The sequence below is a fragment of the Ictidomys tridecemlineatus genome, chromosome 2 (genome assembly GCF_052094955.1).
Source record: "Ictidomys tridecemlineatus isolate mIctTri1 chromosome 2, mIctTri1.hap1, whole genome shotgun sequence".
Taxonomy (NCBI): Eukaryota; Metazoa; Chordata; class Mammalia; order Rodentia; family Sciuridae; genus Ictidomys; species Ictidomys tridecemlineatus.
The window spans coordinates 92599186-92616068 of record NC_135478.1 but is presented as its reverse complement, the minus strand read 5'-3'; the positions used below and the strand labels follow the sequence as shown (position 1 = coordinate 92616068).

The following is a 16883-nucleotide window of genomic DNA, read 5'->3' as shown; positions in this document are numbered from 1 at the left end:
GGGTAAACTGAGGCATCCAAAGGTTAAATAATTTGCAGAGGTCACAGGGACACTTGGGGGAGAATCTAGATGTGACCTTGGCAGCCTGCCCTACAGCCAATGCTCTTAATCACTCCTCAGATGAAAACCAAAGCCAAATGGACACTTTTTACAAATTGACCTGGCAAAGACAAACAACCATTATAGAAATGGTCTTAGGCTATAAATAGGCTATCTACAGAGGAGCAAAACCAATGGGTAACCAAAGTATGAAAAGAAAATCAAATTCAACAGAAGTCAGAAACGTGAAGGAAAGAAGCAAGGAGGTAGTGCTTTATATTCATCACACTGACACAGACTAAAATGAGGACTATCCATTGCTGGCAGGAATATGGAGAAAAGGGTACTCTCGTGCCTGAGGAGCTTTGCAGTCATTTGGAAGAGCAATCTGGCAATGTCTGTGAAAACTGAAACTAAACATACCCTTTGACCTGCTAATCCCACTCCTGGGAATCTGTCCCAAAGAAAAAAACACCAACACTTAAGAACAAGGATGTTTATCAGAGTATGTGTGTGTGTGTGTGTGTGTGTGTGTGTGTGTGTGTGTGTGTGTGTGAGAGAGAGAGAGAGAGAGAGAGAGAGAGAGAGAGAGAGAACTGGTCACAAAGTGAATGCCCACTGAAAGGGCAACAGCTGAATGAATTAACCCACACCCACCCTTTGCATCCCTGTGACCAAAATATTTGACAAGAACAACTTAGAAGAGGGAAAGTTTATTTTGTCTCAAGGTTTGTGAGGTTTAGTCTATGGTGGGCCAACTCCATCGCTGTGGGCCCAAGGTGAGGCAGGACATCTTGGCAGAAAGACGTAGTGAGGAAAACTACTCTCTCCTGGCTGTGGGGAAGCAGAAAGAGGGAGGAGAAGGAGCCCCTTCCAGGACACAGCCCAGCAACCCACACCCGCCAGCCACCTCTCACCAGCCAGTTCCCAACCAGTCAGTCCATTCAAACTGGGATGGACTGATTGGGTCACAGCCCTCACTATCTAATCATTTCACCTCTGAACATTCCTGCATTAACACAATAGTTTTGGGGGAACTCCTTCTATCTAAATTATAACACTATGGAGTGTTTTATGGCCATTAAAGAGAATTAGCACCTCTGACATTCAGTATTTCTACAAACTACCTTGAAGTAATGATGCAAAAAAAAAAAAAAAAAAAAGCATATTATCCACCATACCAAAAAAAAAAAAATGTGTATCTGTAGAAAACTTTATATGAACACGGAAAAAATAAAGAACTTTTTTGGGGGGATATTGTACTGGGAATTAAACCCAGGGGTATTTTATCACTAAGTTACATCCCCAGCCCTTCTTATTTTTATTTTTTTTAACAAAGTTGGTGTTATTTTATTTGGACCTTTATTTTGTTCGTTGATATGTGGTGCTAAAAATTAAACCCAGTGCCTCACACATGCTAGGCAAGCGCTCTGCCTCTGAGCCACAACCCCAGCCCCCTTATTTTTGTTTTTTGTGACAGGATCTCACTAAGTTGCTTAGGACCTTGCCACATTGCCCAGGTTGGCCTCAAACCTGCAAACCTCCTGCCTCAGCCTCCCAAGTTACTGGGATTATAGGCATGTGCTACCATGCCTGGCTAACAAGTTTCTTGTAGCGAGAGGTAGGGTGATTGATGTGGTTGAGGAGACAGGAGCTGAAGAAAGAGGACTAGGGAGAAAAATCACAGCCCACAGACAAACTCAACCTGCCACCTGCCTTTTATAAATAAAGTTTTATTGGAACATAGCTGTTCAGAGGTCCAGGACAGGGTAGGACTCCTGAGCCATATACATCCAAAAGAAGAAACAAAAGAGCACTCACTCTGTTGCCCTTGCATAATTTGAGAGAGAGGGCCTTGTTACAGATCGCATTTGGGGGTCTCACTCCTCCTACCTGAGTCCGGGCCCCACTCATTTATTCACGGATTGACGAGGCTGCTTTGATGCTGCAAGGCAGAGTGGAGTGATTGGGGCAGAGACTGCCTAAAATACTTTAATACAGATAAATTTGGTGAGACTAAAGTTTGTTTGGGTTATTCTGAAATAAAATTAGGTATAAGTACACATTAACATACTAATAAAAATTTGTGTATGTAAGCCAGGTGACACATACCTGAAATCCCAGCAACTCGGGAGGCTGAGACAGGAGGAGGGCAAGTTTGAGACCAGCTTCAGCAACTTAGCAAGACACTGTCTCAAAAATATAAAATAAAAAGGGCTGAGGATATAGCTCAGTGGTAAAGTACCCCCTGGGTTTAATCCTCAGTACCAAAAAATTACATATGCATCTAGCTATAATAAAATAGGATCAATTGGGCCTGCAAACTGGCAGCCTGCTGGCTCAAAGGGCTGTCATTTGTGCATTTGACCAGGCATCCATGTTGGACACCTGTAATCCCAGATACTCAGGAAGCTGAGGCAGGAGGATCTTGAGTTTGAGGCCAGTCTTTGCAATTTAGCTAGATTGTGTCTCAAAATAAAGATTGGGGTATCCATGAGGACTCCAGTACCCCAAAGAAAAAGGAAAGAAGTTGTGTGATGAGCCAGTGTTGTTTTCACACATTTCTGTAGGCTCTGGATCTGTGATCCATGCAAATGTTTCCATTAGACACAAGGTCTGAAGCACATAAACAAAAATATGGGTACATCTGAGGTATTAACATTTCCTGGAGGGAGGGGTGTTGGCAAGGATGCGGGGAAACTGAAACCCTTGTGCTTTGCTGGTGGAGATGTAAAATGGTGTAGCCACTGTGGAAAACAGTTTGGCAGTGCCTTATTAAGTAAAACATAGAATTACCATATTACCCTACTCCAGGGGACATCCAAAAGAATTGAAAACAGGTGTTCAAACATTAAAAATTAAAATTTGAACACGAATGCTCATAGCAGCTCTATTCACACAGTCAAAAAGTGGAAAATGAGCCAGTAGCAGAAGATGGATAAACAAATGAGGTCTATCTGTACAGAGGGGATTATTCAGACACAGAAAGGGACAAGACAAGGACCCAGGGTGTAACCTGAATGAGCCCTGAAGCACGGCGCTGAGTGAAAGCCAGACCCACAAACAGGAACAGGCCAATCCACAGGAGTAAAAGCAGATGGCAGGTGGCCAGGGCAGGAGGGCAGGTGATCAGTCAGTGACTGGTAAGGAATTCGGGGTTTCCTAGGGGGCGACAGAAAAAGTTCTGAACTAGATAACAGAGTGACGGTTGCAATGTCATGGGTGTGCTTAATGCCACTTTCAGATGGCATTAAGTTTTATTTTACACATATTTTATCATAATAAGAAGTTCCATGGGCTGGGGATGTGGCTCAAGCGGTAGTGCGCTTGCCTGGCATGCGCAGGGCACTGGGTTCGATCCTCAGCACCACATAAAAATAAAGATGTTGTGTCCACCGAAAACTGAAAAATAACTATTAAAAAATTCTCTCTCTTTCTCTCTCTCTCTCTCTCTCTCTCTCTTAAAAAAAAAAAAAGAAGAAGAAGAAGTTCCATGATGGGACAATTGGGGGACAATGTTTAAAAAAGCAACTTGGGGAGAGGCAATATAGATTTAAAAAAAAAAAGGTCAGAATTACCCTAGAGCAGATACATGAATAATTCAACTTTTAAGAACAGTGAGTGAGGGATTTTGTCCACCCTTAAGGAAATCACCTTCTTTGATCCTCTTAATACAGGATTTGGGGTGTGTTCATTCCTAGCCCACAAAACTTTGAGTTTATTCACTGTTTCTCAACTGACTCTTGTCTGACTGTGTTACTTGAGACTTCCTGGGATGCAAGAAACCAACAGCACACTGAGGTCACGGGAGACAAGGTAGCAATCCCAGCCAGAGGAGTTGGCTCTGGATACTGGGGAGCCTTGTGGAGAACCGGAACGTATGGTCTTTAATTGATTCACACTTTTCATCTATTAGAAGGTATATCATTAATTAATGGATCACAAAGAAAGAAAGATAATGCACACAATGAAACTATGATATACTTCTTTCCTACCACTTTAAAATTTCATTATTCTTTTAGTCTCAACCACTGATTTCTCATTTCCTGTATTATTCTTTTGCATATATGAAAAGGAAAATATTACAGAAACAGTATAGTATAGAGGTTTGTCAAAAATTTAAAAATTGGCCGGGCACGGTGACACGTGCCTATAATCCCAACTATTTAGGAGGCAGAAACAGGAGGACTGCAAATTCAAGACCAGCCAGGGCAACTTAAGGGAAACCTTGTCTCAAAATAAAATAAAAGGGGTCTGGGGTTGTGGCTCAGTGGTAGAGTGCTTGCCTTGCATGGGTGGAGGCTCTGGGTTTGATCCTCAGCACCACATATAAGTAAATTAAGGTATTGTGCCTGTCTACAAGTAAAAACTTTTTAAATAAATAAACAGATAAAATAAAAGGGCTATATCTCTGTGATTAAGCACCCCCTGGGTTCAATCCTTAGAATAATCAATCAATAAATCAATAAATATGGGCTGGGGTTGTGGCTCAGTGGTAGAGCGCTCACCTACCATGCGTGAGGCACTGGGTTCGATCCCCAGCACCACATAAAAATAAAATAAAAATCTTGTGTCCACCAATAACTAAAAAATAAATATATAAAAATAAATAAATAACTTTTTAAAACGAAAATAATAATAATAATAATTTAAAAAACAGAACTACGTGATCCAGCAATGTCAATACCGGTTTAGATATCCAAAGGAAATGGAATAAGAATGTTGAAGAGATATCTGCACTACCACATTCATTGAGCCATTATTCACAACAGCGAAGAAATGGAAACAACCCAGGAGGTCATCCATAGATGAATGGACTGAGAAAATGAGGCCTACATACACAATAGAACACTATTCTGCCATGAAAGGAAGGAAATACTGTCATTCTCAAGCACATGGATGAACCTGGAGGACATCATGTTCCGTAAAATAATCCAGGCTCCGAAAGACAAGTACTCTCTGGCCGCCCTTAGATGTGGTCTCTGCAGTGGAGCTGGGCTGGGGCCGTAGCTTCGCCAAGGAGCGCTCCCTGTCACGCACGGCTCAGAGTCCTGGGTGCATCTCCAGCACTTGTGCATCCAACCCATCAGAGCCAAGAAAGATGAAAAGGGGAACTCCGAGAAGCAGAGAGCAGAATGGTGGCTACCAGGGGACGTGGGGTAGGAGGATGGGGTGTTGTTGGTCAGAAGACACAAATTTCAGTCCGAAGATATCTACTGTCAGACGTGGTGAATACAGTTAGTGACAAAGTGTTAATACTTGACAGCTGCAAAGAGAGTGGATTCTAAGTATTCTCACCACACCCACAGAGGCGCGTGTGCACACAAACGTGTGAGTCAGTGCTGGTTGATGGGCTGGATTTAGCCATGTCTACGTTGTAATTTTCACCACAAATATATAGGGTTTTTTTCCTGTTGATTAGAAAATTAAGTTAAAAAAAAAAAAGATGGAACTGAAACAAGCTGATGAAGACACACCTACAACTTTCTCATGTTCAGAATCCAGCTTTTCCCATAGCTTTCCAATTGGTCCCTTGAGGTCTGTGTTTTTCACTTGCTATTGTCCTCACAGCATCTTTAAAAGGCCTGAAAGCCCTTGGCCCTGGTTCTTCTGCTGGCTGGTTGGTCAAGAAGGGAGCCTCCTTGGATTCCTCCCAGGAAATGCTGCTCAACAGGTCTGGTCTCCACCTTGCCTCATCGATCACCAACCCTTGGTTCTTAACAATGAAAAAGGGGCCCCGCTGTATCCCTGAGACCTCAATACCCATCCTATGCACTCCAATGTCCTTAGAGCTCACGACTTTCAGGCAATGCTAATCACTCCAGGATGCCCATGCCACCAAAAGCAACAACTAAGACGCCATCTATGTTTGGACACCTTCCAAAATACCAAAATATGAAGAAGAAGAGAAAAGGTGCATCTTTACATCTGTGAAATATGGTTACCCGTGGAGAAGCTCTAAGCTTCTCTATTTCCCAACTTTCTTGGTGTTTCTCCTCCTTCCAACCAGCCTTCCTCCCCACCCTGGGGCTTCCGTAGACTCAGCTCTGCGGACTGTCTTCCTTCTGGGTCTCTTGGCTTCTGCACATCTCCAGGGGAGGTTTCTCTTTCTTGCATGTCTTGACTTTAAAATTCCGTAAAAAGAGGATCTGATTGGGTTGTTGCCATTGTCCAGAAACTGATTGTCCTGAGTGGACAGAGAATGTGACCAAACCTAATAGTCACTGTCCAGTTGCAGTGGGTTGAAAGGTAACCCTCTAAAAGTCATGCCCACATCCTAACCCCAGGAACCTTATTTGTGGATGTGTCCTTACTTGGAAAAAGAGTTTTTGCAAATGCAATTAAATTTAGGATCTATGTGGACGAGCCCTAAATCCAATAACTGGTGTCCTATAAGACACATAGAAGACAGAGACCTGGAAGAGAATGTGATGTCAAGATGGAGGCAGAGACTGGAAGGCTGCAGTCTAGGGGTGCCTTGAGCTGCCAGACATTGTAAAGGCAAGAAATGACACTCCCCTGGAGCCTCAGGAGGGAGCGTGGTTCCTACTGACACCTTATTCTTAGACTTCCAGCCTCCAGAACTGTGAAATAGCAAGTTTCTGTTGTTTTAAGCCACCAGTGTGTGATGATTTGTTTTGGTGGCCACAAGAAATGAACACCCAAGTGTAGAGCTTCTTTCTGAGCAATGCTTTTGTACCAGCCATCTCATGGGCTGCCAGTCAGTGACTTCCTTGGGCAGAAATGCCAATAGCTGGTGTGTTAATTGGCTTTCCGCTGCTGTAACAAATACCCGAAGCAAATAAACTTAAGAAGAGGAAAAGTTTATTTTGGCTCATGGTTTCAGAGGTTTTGATCCATGGTTACTTTGCCCCATTGCCTCCGTGCCTGGAGTGAGGCAGCCCATCATTGTGGGGACCACAGGTGCAGTGAACTGTTTGCCTCATGGAAACCAGGGCACAAAGAAGGAAAGAGGAGGGCTGGAATCCAAGCATCTCTTTCAAAATGTACGTCTCTAATGACCTAACTCCCTTAGCTCCAATATCCTAAGGTTCCACTACCTCCCAATAGAGCCACAGGCCGGGACCAAGCCTCCAATACGTGGGCTTTTGATGGACATTCAAGATCCAAACTGCAGCAGCCTGATGAGTCCATTGAGGCCAGAAAGGTCATCTGACATGGTACTTTAGCCATGGACTTCTGTTCTGCACAGAAAGAGTGACATGAAGAATTGCAATTAGATTTGGAGAGACTTGCCCTTTTTGGTCTTTATGGGTCTATAACAATCACTTGTACTCAAATATTATTTTTTCTAGTGAAAAATAATGAATAATAAAAAATAAAAAATAATAGGTATCTTATTAAAAAAAAATACTAAAACCAAAGAATCGTGAGGTCCTAAACAACATAGTGAGACTCTGTCTCAAAATAAAAAGTAAAAAGGGCTGGGGATGTAGCTCAGTGGTAAAATGCCCCTGGGTTCAATCTCCAGTACAAAAAAAAAAAAAAATCACTTCTGCTGAGCTTGGTGGTATATGTCCATAATTCCAGCTACTCAGGAAGCTGAGGCAGGAGGATCAAAAGTTTGAGGCCAGCCTGGGGATCTTAATGAGATGTGTCTGATAATTTAAAAATTTTTTAAAAAGGACAAGGGGCTAGGTGTGGTGGCACTCACCTATAATCCCAGCATCTTAGGAGGCTGAGGCAGGAAGATTACAAGTTCAAAACCAGCTCAGTGGTAGAGCACTTGCCTAGAATGTGGGAGGCACTGGGTTCGATTCTCAGCACCACATAGTAAATAAATGAAATAAAGGCCTATCAGCAACTAAGAAAGTATTTAAAAAAAAAAAACAGCCTCAGTAACCTAGCGAGCCCTTAAGCAACTTAGGAAAACTCTGTGTCAAAATAAAATATAAAAAGAGCTGGGAATGTGGCTAATTGGTAGAGCACCCCTGGTTCAAATTCCTAGTTCCAAAGGAAAAAGAAAAAAAAAGAAAGAAAGAAGTAAAAGAAAAAACACACACGCACACACTTGTATTGACCATGTACAGACTTTTCTTGTCATTATTCTCTAAACAATATGTCATAGCAACTATTTACATAGTATTTATGTTGCATTATAGAGATTTAGAGTGTAGGGAGATACCCGTATCGTATGCAAATGTCCTGCCTTTTATAAAGGGGTTTGAGCATCCAAAAAATTTTTTTTAAAATATTCATTTTTTTAGTTGTAGTTGAACACAATACTTTTACTTTATTTATTTTTTAATGTGGTGCTGAGGATCGAACCCAGGGCCTCATATGTGCTAAGAGAATGTTCTACCACTGAGCCACAACCCCAGCCCGCATCCAGAGATTTTGATGTCTGAGGAAGTCCTGGAACCAAGACCCTGGGTTTGATCCCCAGGAAAAAAAAAAAAAACTAAAAAACTCAAAGCTTAACAGCCGGTGGGCTGGGGCTGTAACTCGGTGGCAGTGAGCTTGCCTAGCACGTGTGAGGCATTGGGTTCAATTCTCAGCACCACATTAAAAAAAAAAAGCTTAACATGGATCTCTCTACCACGTTGTAAACTCCTTGAAGACCAGAACTGAGGGCCTCTGGGTTGTTGTCATTTCCCCAGTGTCTCACAGATAACATTTGAGTACATGAACAGATGAATTCCACAGGACCTGGCTAGGAGGCAGACGATAACTTGGGCACACAAACCAGAATCTAGAAGACTGTTAGAAGGATGGGGGCTCTTGGAAATGTATTTCTGGTGACTCTGAAAAGGTGCTATGCAGAAAGTACACTCCATATCATTCAGGGTGCCTCCTCAGAGCTTCTACATCAAAGAGCCTTAACCCTCCTGCTTGCTGTTTGTCACCACTCTGGTTTCCACAAGTCCTTAAGACACATGTTTGTAGAACAAACACACACACACACACACACACACACACACAGAGCAATGCAATCCCCAAGGGAAAGGCTGAAAGGCAGCTGGGATAGACAGACTTCACACCCTGAAACAGAGTGCAAATTGCTCTAATGATAGTGGGAGGCCTGGTTGGTTAAGAACTTGCTTATCTGTGCTGTGGTGATCCTTGTCACAGTCACTACCTTCTGAAATGACCCTCCTCCAAGTGACCATGCCTTTGCACATGGCTGGGCTCCAACCCAGCTACAGGGAGCGTCTTGATTAGTTTCAATCAGTTGTGGTGGTCTCTCTTTTTCTATTTTTGGCACTGGGGACTGAAATATAGGGTAGGGGTGCTCTACCACTGAGCTTCATCTTTAGCCCGATTTTTTAAAATTTGAGGCAGAGTCTCACTAATTGCCCAGACTGGCCTAGAATTTTCGATTCCCCCTCCCTTATTCTCCCAACTTTCTGGGATTACAGGTGCTTGCTGTTGTGCCTAGTACTCATTTTCAGCTGAATCATATTCCATAGACAATGTTTTCTTTACCCTCTCACCTGTCCATTTACATCTGGGCTGTTTCCAGTCTTTTATGAATGGTGCTACTCTGCACATGCCTACGCATGCATTTGTTTGAGTAATCTGGTTTTAATTCTTTGGGTATATACCTAGGAGGGAATTGCTGGGTCATGTAATAAGTCCACATTAAACTTTTTGGGAAGTTGCCAAATTCAAAGGTCCTTTTAAAAAGTTAGGAAAAATTTCTGCAAAAATCCCTGGGAGACTTCCTCTTGCACCTAATTGGCCAGAACTTTGTCACATCTCCATGCCTAAAGAAATGTTATGATGAGAATCTTAAAGATCTCCAAACACACATCAGCTAAAGGTTTAGTCATCAGGCTGGGGTGCTACTGGGAGGCGCTGGAAAGAGTGAGGTCTAGTGGGAGGAAGGTAGGTCATAGGGGTGTGTCCTTGAAGGGGATATTGGGGCCCTAGCACCTCTTTTCTCTCTCTTTTTGTTTCCCAATCACCATGAGGTGAGCATCTTTTTCTATTACATACTCCTAGCCGTGATGTTTTGCCTTGCCACCGGCCCAAAAGCAACAGTGAACCAACCTTGGACTGAAACCTCTGAAATCATGAGCCAAAACAAATCTTTCCCCCTTAGAAGTGGATTATCTCAGGTTTTTTTTTTTTTTTTAATCACAGCCACAGAAAGCTGACCAGCACAAATGTCTTGAAAGTGTGGTAGTGAAGCCAGAATTAGAGTCAGGCCAATTTTGAGTGAGTTCGGAAAATTGGAGATTGTCCCCTGAAGGACTGAAATGTTAATTCCTTCAGAGCCTTTCCTTCACCCTTATCAACAACCTGCCCCTGTTCCCACCTGTTGCTAAGGTGACCTGACCTAGGAATTGCCCCCCTACAGGGAGCTATAAAGTTGTTGATTAATGTGTCCTGGGCTGCACCATCCTGCCCTTCCCCCTTCAGCCCACCTTTTGGCCATCCCAGCGAGCCTTCCTGGGCCTAGAGATCATTTCTGGGCCATGAAGTCGGGAAGGAAAAAGATAAGGGGAAGAGGGCAGGAAAATAAAGGAAGCCTAGGACAGGGCAGAATACCTTGCTTCTAAGATACCAGTTATGGCCTCTTTCTCCCTCCTGGGAGAAGTCTATGTTACCCCTTTTTAAATAAATCCTGCTTTATACGCTTGCCTCAGTGTGCTTCTCTAATGTTCAACATGTGAGGGAGCAGAACTCATCACTAATAACCAGCGGTAGCAGCAGGCATGGAGGCGCATACTTCTATAATCCAGAAACTTGGGAGCCAGAGACAGGAGGCTTACAAGTTGGAGGCCAGCCTCGGCAACTTAGTGAGACCCTGTCTCAAAATAAAAATAAAAATAAAAAGGTCTGGGGATGTGGCTCAGTGGTAGAGCACCCCTGGGTTTTATCCCCAGTACAATCAGTCAATCAATCAATAGAAAAAGTAGGTCAGACAAAAACCTCATATTATATGATCACATTTCATATATAGACATATATGAAATGTCTATAATCCACAGAGAATAAAAAAATTTGTGGTGGCTGGGGGAAGAGGAAGGGGGGGGAGGGGGAAGTGATGCTTATTGCTCCTGTTGGGGGTGATGAGAATGTTTTGGGACTAGATAGAGGTAATGGGTGCATAGCCCTGCTTTCAATGCCACGGACTTTTACACTATGCAATAGTTAATTTTGTTATGTGAATTGCACCTCCATTTTAAAAAAAGGGTATGTGGAAATGCCTGCAAGGGTGTAATGTCTGGAGCCCTTCCTAGAGGCAAGGAGCTAAAGGCAAAGAGCCCATGAAAGGCTGTCAGAGGGAAAGGCCTCTTCTGGGGACTTTATCTCTGGACCTAACTACACACGATGATGGCCAATGCCATTATCACTTAAAGCCATTTCTAGCTGGGTTTTCTGCCACCTGCTGCCAAAGGCCCCTTAACCATTCAAACACTGAGGTTCTGAAACAGCAAGGCAAAGCCAGTGGTTTTTATTCAAATGAAATAAGAATCCCAAGACTAAAAGGAACCATCTTCACACACCTAGGTGTCTCTCACTGGGGAGAAAAGATGGCATGACCTGTCATTACAGTTAAAGCCAAAGAATTTGCATCTTTCCAGCCTGTAGGTAATAATGGCAGGGAATTCTCAAGAGCATTTAATTCCCAGGGTCAGGGAAGGATTGTGTATCTGTGAAAATTCCAAGATGAACCCAGGTCTCATCCTCAGTTTGTCTCTGATCGGTCCTTACTGTTCCAGGAAACAGGATGGATTAGCTCTAGGTCCAGCGTAATTATAAGAGTTGTTGGCGCTGAGCACTACCGGTGAGGTGCTGATATACCTAGCCTAGTTATCTCATTAGATCAGAAGCCAGCTTGTCACAAGTTATGAAGGATTCATTTCTGTTTTCTGTAAAAATATCAGGATGTCTGTATGGCCTGGCCATTAGTTGATGTTGTAAAGCTGATTGGAATGCCTGCCCGTGCCCTGAACTCACCCAGGTCCGGTTTTCCCTGACCATATAACAACCCTTTCCTAAACCTTAGTGACGCCTCATAAATTCTGGCCTTCCCTGGCCGGATAACGACCCTCTCTGAGTCTCTAAGATCTCCATAAATTCTGATGCCGGGGCGGGGCTTTCAATGTAAACTTGTGTTATGCTCTTCAGAATGTTGTTATCTGTAAACCCCCTTCGTGTAACTTTTTGGGCTATAAAACTGGGCCACAAAGAAGCCTCGGGGCTGTCCTTGGCTCCCACAATTTTGAGGGGCAAGGCAGCCCTGCCGGTCGAAATAATAAGCTTGCTTTAATTTGATTTTAATTGGAGTCAGTGGTCTTTTCTTGCATCGTGGTCTAACAGTGCAATCCCTGGCAAACCCTGGAAGTCTATGTCGCTTCTCTCAGAGGATCTGGAAATTTAGAATAAACACAGGACCCAGCAAGTCCACTCTGAAACACGGCCCACACTGCACCATGACCCAGTGCTCTAGGAAACAACTCATGCTTTCTCTACGTGCGGTGTCAGATCTGCTGAAGCCTGATTTAAAGTTAGGTAGTCAGTGTAGTTAGGTAAATCGGGTCTAATATCAAGTGAAATCTAAAATGGAGGCCATGCTGGGAATGACTCAGGGAAAACACAGGAGGACTCATGGAATGTCAGTGAAGTCCCGAAAAGGCCTTATGCCAAAGTCCACCTCAAAGAAGTGTTAATGAACAGCCCCCAATAGATTTGGAGATAGCCCATCCCAGAGAAGTGATAAGCCCATCCCAAAAGTCCTTTCTGCCCTTTTGGCCCACCGGTGTCCCACCCCTCGGGCCCTCCAACCTACATTCCATCACCAAAACTATAAAAAGGGGAAACAACTGCACTTCCACGGATTCCACCTTCTGGGTCCCCTTCTTCCTCCGGGAGAAGTCTTTTCTGCTGTCCTTTAATAAACTTCTAATTTCTACTCTGACCTTGCCTCGGCGTGCTTCTTTGGTGTTATTCTTCAACATCGGGGAAGCAAGGACTCGTCACCGGTCAACAGCGGTGACACTGCGATGCAATGAGCGCTGCTTCCCTTTCCGAAGTCAAGCTGACCGTTCTGCATCACTGGGCTGCAATTGGAAGAGAGCAAAGGAAACCAGCAGCTTCTTCTCCATAGTCTTTCCCCTACTATTCCGTGGCCTGGAATATTCCAGCAGGGCTGCCATTAAGGCTTTTGATGAGGGTGCTCAAAGGTGGACTGGAAGGGTTAACCCAGGCCAATGTCGCTGGGTTTGATGTAACTCTGCTTTTTGGAACTCGGACCTGAGTTGTTGTGTAATCTGTAAACTATGCAAATAAGTGATTTGAGTTGCCTCCAGTAGAAACCTGTTTCACAGCTGATGGATCAAGAGAAATAGGTCCTGTGCTGCTGCTGGAGGGGCCAGGCTTGTTTGAAAAGTTGCAGGAAATTAGCCTGCGATGAAAATGAATTAAGGTTTATCCCTCTGACAATTTCTAACAGGGAGGGAATTATGTCCCTCTGCATTTTCACATCTTGGGTTGGTTTATTTCCTCCACTCAGCTGGGAATTTACATCTTCCTTGGGTCTAGAAAGAGGTAGGCTGTTTATTTAGAGTCTTAAGTCGCCTGGAATGTGAGGTATTTCCAAAACAATGAGTAAGTGGACTAAAAGAAAAAGCAAAACACAAAAGCCTGCTGCGCTGGAGAAACTGCCAGGATGAGGACGCCGAGTTAACCTGAACCACTGCCAGGACCTGGGCGGGCCCAGTAGGGACCAGCTGCAAAGAAAGGAGAGGATGGAGGACAGAGGACTGCTCTTTAGAATCACCCTTCCAGCTGCTCTTATCTACCTTTCCTTCCTCCTTCTGTGCTGGGAATTGAACCCAGAGCAATGTGAATGCTAGGCCAGGGCCCCACCACTTATCTACACCCCAGCCCTTACCCCACCTGATGCCTGCCAGTTCCTCTGCTTTTCTATAGATTCAATGAGACAATTAAGGTGAACTGTGAGATTGATTCGGGTAGTTCGAACCACAAGACCCAGAACAGACAGTTATTTTTCTGGTTTAGAAACACGAAAAAATGCCAGGCGCACTGGTGCGCCCCTGTAATCCAAGCAATTCAGGAGCTTGAGGCAGGAGGATTGCAAGTTCAAGGCCAGCCTCAGAAATTTAGTAAGATCCTGGGCTGGGGATGTGGCTCAAGCGGTAGCTTGCTCGCCTGGCATGCGTGCGGCCCGGGTTCGATCCTCAGCACCACATACCAACAAAGATGTTGTGTCCGCCGAGAACTAAAAAATAAATATTAAAAATTCTCTCTCTCTCTCTCTCCTCTCTCACTCTCTCTTTAAAAAAAAAAAAAAGAAGAGGAAATTTAGTAAGATCCTAAGCAACTTAGAAAGACCTTGTCTCAAAATAAAAAGGGCTGGGGATATAACTCAATGGTAGAGCATCTCTGGGTTCCATCCCTAGTACCCAAAACAAAAACACTCTGAAAAACTAAAATCTATAATCATCAAGTAGGTACATACTTGAGAAGCATACACTACTTCTTAATTATCAACAGGGATGAAAATAAATAAAGATTCAGCTACAAGAATTCAAAGTAGGTTGTGATGGCCTTTCAAAAGAATGTTTCCCCTGCCTGTAATCCCAGCGATTCGGGAGGCTGAGGCAGGAGGATTGTGAGTTCAAAGCCAGCTTCTGGAAAAGCGAGGTGCTAAGCAACTCAGTGAGATGCTGTCTCAAAAGAAAAAATAAAAAGGACTAAGGATGTGGCTCAGTGGTTAAGCATTCCTGGGTTCAATCCCTGCTACCCAAACAAACAAAAATGGTTAAGATGTTATGTTTTACCACAACTTTAAAAAATAAAAACAGTGATGGAGCACTTGGCTAACATGCTTGGAGGCCAGGGTTCCATCCAACATTGTAAAAATGCAAAGAAAATTAAGGAAACAAAAACAGAGAAGAAAATACACTTTTTAATCTGTGCTGGGAACATTCGCTTCTGGATCTGAGTGTGTGTTTCGAGGGCATGTTCACCTCATGGAAATGTTATAATTTCTGCAATTTCCTGCAGATTAGTTTCTTTCAATAAAATTTATATCACTAGATTATTACTTCTAATCAAAAGCTAGAGAGTGCTCTGCCATTTAAAGAAGTATATATTTATGATTTTCTTTTCTCTTTCTTTCTTTTTTTTTTTTTTTTGCTGTGCTGGGGAATAAACTCCGGTCCTTGAACATGCCAGGCAAGTGCTCTAAGCACTATATCAATGAATTGCACCACCAGCCTGAAGGACTTCAGACTTTACCCAAAGGCAGAAGCAGCAGAATTTGTGGAAGGAGGTTAACATGAGTTGGACAGGACCTCCCCTCTCCCCTCCAAATTCATGTCCACATAGAACTTCAGAATATGACTTTATTTGGAAATAGGTCTTCACAGATGCAATTAAGAACTGAAATGAGATTATACAAGAACAGGGTGGTCCCTCAATCCAACTAGAGTGTCCTTATTAAAGATGGGGAAAAAAACACAGATGCACACAATGAAGTCAACTGAAGACCAAGGCTGAGATTGGCGTGATGTGGCCACAAGCCAAGGAACACAGGAGCCACCAGAAGAGGCAACCAAAGGTTCTCCTCAGAGCCTTTGGAGGGGGCATGGCCCTGTGGGTGACTTGATTTAAGCCATCTGGTTGGTGGCAATTTGTCAACAGTGGCCCTAGGAGACAGGGAGGAAACCAAGTTTCCCATGCTGCCTCTCCAGAGACCTCACCCAGAAGGTTGCTGGAACGAGTTCTGGGAGCATAATTTGGTCATAAAATCTCCTTAGGAAAAAATATCTTTCTCACAACCCTTATCACTTAGGTTTTGATTTTATCTTCACTATCAGCTTTTCTTTATTTCCTTCTGAAAGCCCAGAAGTCAAACTGAAAACACACAAAAATCTCACTGATGATCTTGACAAAAAAAAAAAAAAAAAAGAATAAACTTCCTATGGCAAGGCCACCACCCATATATTACTAAGCCCTCTGCAGCTTTTTTTTTTTTTTTTTTTTTAAGCTGGGAACCAAATTACTGGCTTCATACTTGCTAGACAAACCCTCTACCACTGAGCCACATCCCCAGCTTAGTATGCAGAATTCTTATTTTTATGTGGACAACTTATAAACGGTAGAGCTGCCACCTTAAATGTCATATGCTGTAGATGATTAAGAGTCACACACACACACACACAAACACAAAGAGAAAAACGTAACAGCATGTGCACTCATATGGTTTGATGATGTAAGGTTTCCTAGATATGCTGGGTCCATATGACCAAAACATCAACAACTATGGGGCACATGATCTGACCGGGTGGGAAGGAGGCAAAGAAATTTTGTAAATTACCACTTCTCCTTTTGAGGTATTAAATATAGTATGGGTTTTGAGTAATATATCCTTTTGAGACGTAAAAAAAATCATTATCTATATAAAGAACACTGGAACATATGAATTCAAAATAGTTTTGGTTTTGAAGTAAAAACCACTCCTCTTGGTTCATTACATTATCTCTTTGAATACAAAGGATATCCTAATGCTTCATACGTATATGCATATTCCTATTAAAAGTGAGACATTCTCTTCAGTAATTCAAGGAACTTGGATACTAAGTAAATATCACATTATGAAGAATGGTTGTGAATTAGTTAGGCAAAGAGGGGATGGGAGTGAAGATTTGAAAACCCAGACACAAAATCTGATCATAGAGAGTCTTAACTGACATTTTAAGGATGTATGAATCTGTGTATACATATTGAAAACAAGTTAGTTTTAAAAAAAGAAAAATACAGGTTGAGTGTGGTAACACATGCCTGTAATCCCAGTGACTTGGGAGGGAGGCTGAGGCAGGAGGATCACAAGTTCAAGGCCAGTG

At 43.1% G+C, this 16883-nt stretch overlaps 1 long non-coding RNA gene across 1 annotated transcript; it reads right to left on the bottom strand.

The window, feature by feature from the left end:
* Positions 1 to 6847: 6847 nt before the first annotated feature.
* Positions 6848 to 13271, bottom strand: LOC144375257 (uncharacterized). The gene is made up of 2 exons (XR_013434851.1): positions 12803 to 13271; positions 6848 to 7244 (listed from the first exon to the last, which is right to left on the bottom strand). It is a non-coding gene; the product is annotated as an uncharacterized LOC144375257 (long non-coding RNA).
* Between the last annotated feature and the right edge of the window lie 3612 nt (positions 13272 to 16883).